The 5,883-nt window shown below is 38.8% G+C and overlaps 1 pseudogene; it reads left to right on the forward strand.

Moving 5' to 3' along the window:
• The window catches only part of LOC101991536, a 24,241-nt pseudogene extending 18,872 nt beyond the window's left edge, over positions 1-5,369 (forward strand).
• The last annotated feature ends 514 nt before the right edge of the window (positions 5,370-5,883 follow it).

The following is a 5,883-nucleotide window of genomic DNA, read 5'->3' on the forward strand; positions in this document are numbered from 1 at the left end:
TTTAGTGGGATGGCTTTGAGTTTCTCTCCATTTAATTTGATGTTAGCTGTCGGCTTGCTGTAAATAGCTTTTATTATATTTAGGTATGACCCTTCTATACCTAAGCTCTCCAAGACCTTTATCATAAAGGGATGTTGAATTTTGTCAAATGATTTTTCAGCATCTAATGAAATGATCATATGTTTTTTTTTCTTTCAGTTTTATTTATATGATGAATTACATTGATGGATTTTCATATGTTGAACCATACCTGCATCTCTGGGATGAAGCCTACTTGATCATAATGGATAATTTTTCTAATGTGTTCTTGGCTTCGGTTTGCCAGTATTTTATTGATGATTTTTGCGTCGATGTTCATAAGTGAGATTAGCCTGTAATTCTCTTTCTTGTTTGAGTCTTTGTTTGGTTTTGGTATCAGAGTAACTGTATCTTCATAAAAGTAATTGGGCAATGACTCTTCTGTTTCTATATTGTGAAATACATTAAGGAGTATAGGTATTAGGTATTCTTGGAAGTTCTGGTAGAATTCTGCGTTGAAACCATCTGGTCCTGGGCTTTTTTTTGGTAGGGAGATTTTTTTTTGATAACAGCTTCTAATTCTTCCATGAATTTGTGGGCTTTCTGGGGGTAGTATTGTTGTTGAATTTTAACTTTAAGTCATGGTGATCCGATAAGACATAGGTGGTTACTAATATTAGTACTATTTTATTAGAGAAGAAGGAGGGAGAACATGAACAAGGAAGTCAGGGTGTGTCTTCCCATATAGACGATGGAACTGATCTAATGGGAGCTCACCAAGGCCAGCTATACTGGGACTAAACTAGCATGAGATCAAACCAGACTTTCTGAACGTGGCTGACAACTAGGGCTGACTGAGAAGCCAATGATAATGGCATTGGGTTTTGATTCTACTGAATGTACTGGCTTTTTGGGAGCCTAGTCTGTTTGGATGCATACCTCCCTAGATCTGGATGGAGGGGGAGGGCCTTGTACTTCCCACAGGGCAGGGCACCCTGACTTCTTTTAGGACTGTAGAGGGAGGGGGAGTGAGGGGGAGTGGGAAGGAAATGGGAGGAGGGGAGGAGGGGAGGAGGTGGAAGTCAAAAAAAGAAAACAAACAAAACAATGATTTTTGCCAAAAAAAAAATGACTGCTGCCTAAGATGATCAAGACTCACAGGATACTCCAGTCAGAACTTGATCATAACTCAAAATTATCTTTAGGTTCCCTTAAGATTATCAGTGCCCCCAACCAGGTGTAAGTAGCCTGGAATACTATGCTCACATTCCCATAAAATGGACTATGGATAATTTTGTTTGAAAAAAGGAGGGGCAAGTGGTGAGGGAGAATTGTATGTATTCTGTCAATCATGTGTTAAATAAAGGCTGATTGGTGAGGCAGGAAGTAAAGGCAGATCAACCAGACAGGAAGTAGAGGCAGGGTGTGAGAACAGGAGAATTCTAGGAAGGAGGAAGCCCATTCCTCACCAGTACTGCCCAGACCACAGAAGAAGCAACATGTGATCTACCCCGCTGAGAAAGTTACCGAGCCATGTGGCTAACATAGATAAGAATAATGGGTTAATGTAAGTGATAAGAGCAAATAAGAAACCTGAGCCAATGGGCCAATCAGTTTGCCATTAATGCATACTCCCTGTAATTTCTTTGGGGCTTACTGGCTATGGGAACTGGGCTGAACAGATACCCCAACAAGCAGCCCCTCCTGCTATATCTGTCAAGTTTTCTAAAAGTTTCTTACCCTTATACAGGTTCATTAAGATGAACAAGAAACCAAACAAACTCTTGGATCTTGCTATATATCAGCTCCTGAGCAATCAATCTGCAGCCATACATGCTCTTGAGAAGATCCCAAGGAAGCTTTTTGTTCCACTCCTCTCCACTGCATTTAAGGGTGTGCATAAGAATATAGTGAAGGAAATGGTCAAGGGTTGACCCTTTGCCTGTCTCCATATTGGAACATTAACTGTGCATGAATCCCATAGTGAACTCCTGACAGCCATGTTGGAATGTCTTCAATTCCTACCTCTTCAGAACTCAGGATTTAGATAAGACCCTGTATAATAGAGACATGTTAAGACATAGGAGGTTACACCACAGCCTGCTTCTCTTGTTAGTCCAGTAACTTGAGGCCAATTTGTAAATAGTGTATTACTGTATGTAGAGACTGCCTGTTCATTCCCAGATGAATAATCCCAAAATAATCACTCAGAAACTATATTAATTACAACACTGATTGGCCTATTAGCTCAGGCTTTTAATGAACTAACTGTCACATCTTAAATTAACCCATTCCTATTATTTTGTATTTTACCATGAGATTTATGGTTTACCGCTAAGGTTCTGGGTCATCTGTCTCTTTTGGCAGCTACATGGCATCTCCCTGACTCTGCCCTCTTTTTTCCTCTATATATACCTGGAATTCCCACCCTGCTCTCTTCTGTACTGCCTTAGGCCCAAAGCAGATTCTTTATAAACCAATGGTAACAAAACATATTCACAGCATACAGACGGAAATCCCACATCATCTTACAATGTTGAATATGGAATGTAAGTGATTAAAGGCACTGTTCATATATTTGCATTATCATGTTATTATTGCATAGAAGAAAGACATAAATGTTAAAATTGCTGAGGACTGGTGGCAAACAAAAAAAATGATGTGTGCTGTTCAGTGATAATTTTTGTTCTGTTGTTCACTGCTGTCTCCTCAACTTAATGGGCATAAGAAGACACTGACAGCAATGGTCAAGGCTCCACCCTGTTTTATCTCTACATTAGAAAATTAAGCACACAAAAAACACAGGGAACTGAAAGGTATGAATGATGGTCTTCCGGTCTTACTGCCAAGAACTCAGCTTTTCAATAAGAATGTGTATAATATGTATATGGTAAGGTAACAAAACATTATCCTGGAACTTATTGCAAGTGGGGACCAGATAATCTCTCATAGTTAGGTAATAGTGAATAATGAAAATCAATGTGAGTTGGTTGGTACATCAGTTTTGGTTATCTTAAAAACTCTGATGTCTTACAGAGGGTTTTAATTTTGTTATAGAGGTGAGAGAGGCTGCTGTTGATAAATATACAAAGTGGAGATGTTTCATGAAAACAGGGATAGCAAGGTATTATGAACATTAGTTGATTACAGAAAGTAGTAAAGGATATAGTATTAACATGACAAAATCTTGCTGGTATTTGGTGTATAGAATGACAAAAAGAAGAAGAAAAAGAAAGATGATTTTGTCACTACATGTTGTCATTGATACAGCTTGGTTATAATAATGTTTCTAGCTCTTAGTGTTCTGTGTTCTCTTTTCCCTACAGGAGCCCTAAACTGAGGATCCTAGATTTAAGGAAGGATTCTGGCTGCAAGATCGTCTGCCTGGAGATCAGTACTATGTCACCTGCATGCTTGTTCTCCTGTGCTCACTTGGAGCACTCTATCTTGAAGATCAAGGACCAGCATCGTATTGCAAGTTCAGATCCTGAGGTTTAACCCTCTAATAAGACTATGGAATTAATAGTGAACATTTCCCTCAGAAGCGGTAGCACCTTAAGGGAATGTGACTATTTGGCTCTGCTTCTGAATAAAATAGAAGAGAGTTCAGTTTCTTTGCACCTGTGCTGCCGAGATTTGGAAATCCATAAATTGGGTGATAGTAGAAACACCCTGAACCATTTAGATCTTAAATGCCTTTATCACCTGTCAGTGTTTCAGGGCTGTCTGAGTGAGTTCATCATCCTTTTGACTCAGTTGGGACACCTGAGCAGAATTTGTCAGTCTAAAGTCCCTTGTAGACCTTTGAATGAGAAAGGTTTTGGAATTGTGTCTCACAGCTGAGGTGTATGGACCATCTAAATGAACTCAGTTTGTATTCTTTTGCCATCACAGATCATGTTGAAACTGTCCTGAGATAAGGGCCTGGGATAAATACTGGGTTTCCAATAGCAGCCTGTTTTTACAATGAGAGAGATAATTCTTAGATATCCTTAAGCTTCTTATAACTCTTTCTCCTTCTACCTCAGAATGGGCAATGCTGGGAGTTTTAAAATGGCCATGGAATGGTATTGTTCTATAGTTGAAGACAAAAATGGGGTTACAAAAAGCATAGTCAGATGAGCATGTAGGCACTGAGCTCAATTCCAGAAACATTGAGGTCAAATGCAGTTCTCCTCTGGCCATTGAGAGTTAAAGAAGGGGAATTGAAAGACTTTATGTTCCGGCACAGGTGCACATATTCACACTCATATATGGTAATATCACATCATGAGGAAAATCTCCAAGGTTCAGGCCATGACTGGAAAGGCTGTTATTTATGGACTGGTCAAAGGGAGCTTCTAGTTGGTTGCTCCTTCTGTCCCCTCTCTTCTGAGCAGGTGAACTAGCTCCCCCTTTGGTTATGTTGTATTTCCTAAGTTGATAGTATTTTCACTAAGTTTTTCACACAACTTTACAAGAATATGTTCAACATATTGTAAAAGTTAAACTAGTATTTGCCAGGGTGGTAAAGTATCTCTCACAGACCCACAAGACTATTGTGTGAAAGCTCACATCATTTGCTGCTGATGTGCAAAACAGTTTGTTCTAGTTTCACAGATATAGTTCCCCTATTCTAGTCCACATTTTTTAGAAATCCTTTTCTGTTTTCTCTCTGAAGAGTCCTATCAACCAGTTTGAATTTCTTACATCTAACATTCTGTGAACTTTATTACAATGATTTCAAGTTTCTAGCTGAGTGCCCTCAAGCCAACCATTTAAAGCTACTGAATATCAGCAATAATCCGATGTACCGGGAAGATTATGAGCCCTTTTATCTATACAAATAGATTGGATCAGAAAAGGGAGTTCCCTCCCCACGCAAGTATATTCTTTGTTTTGTATATTTAGTGTTCTGATTATTGTGTGGTGAGGGAACTTCCTTTTCTGATCCAATCTATTTGTTGTTTTGTAAGTTTCTTTCTTGTACCTTGATAGGGATATCCTTCTTTAGGTTAGGAAAATTTTTTTCTATAATTTTGATGAAAACAGTTTTTGTGCTTGGTCCTGTATTTCTTCTCTTTCCTCTGTTCCTATTATTCTTAGATTTAATCTTTGCAGTGTCCCAGATTTTCTGAATGTTGTGTGTTGGGAGTTTTTAGATTTAACATTTTCTTTAACAAATGTATCCATTTCCTCTATGTATCTTCAATTTCTAAGATTTTATTTCTATCTCTTGTATTCTGTTTGTGTAGCTTGTCTCTGTAGTTCCTGTTTGAATTCCTGATTTTTTCATTGCCAGAATTGATTCAGTTTAGGTTTTCTTTATTGTTTCTATTTTGATTTTCAGATCCTGAATAGTTTTATTCATTTCTTTCCACTGTTTGTATTTTCCTATATTTTTAAAATGGGATTTCTTTATTTATTTATGTTGTTTGTGTTTTCCTACATTACTTAAGATGTTTATTCTTTTATGTTGTAAAAGTAAATATGCTGGCCTGGCCTATTACCTGGGTACACTCTCCATTTAACAGACAAACCCTGTCCACTCCAATCTCCTCCTTCCTGCATCCAAAGCAAGGGAATCTCAGGCCTCCTCTCCAGCCTTCTCTCTCTCTCTCTCTCTCTCTCTCTCTCTCTCTCTCTCTCTTTCTCTTCTTAATATGTCTTCTAGAGAGGCCACTTTTGTGTCTGTCTCTCCCTTTTCCTCTTCCCCTCTACCTCCATAACCCACTATAAACTCTATACCCAAGCTCTCATCTGTCTGTCTGTCACCTGCCAAGGTCTCCCTCCTACTAGGGGTCCTGAGGCCTCAGGTCACCTACTGCCACTCCTTGTGGGACTGTCCTTGGGTCACCTGTGTTATGAATGATAACAGTTTCTTCT

Source organism: Microtus ochrogaster, unplaced genomic scaffold, assembly GCF_000317375.1.
Source record: "Microtus ochrogaster isolate Prairie Vole_2 unplaced genomic scaffold, MicOch1.0 UNK107, whole genome shotgun sequence".
In the NCBI taxonomy this organism is placed as follows: Eukaryota; Metazoa; Chordata; class Mammalia; order Rodentia; family Cricetidae; genus Microtus; species Microtus ochrogaster.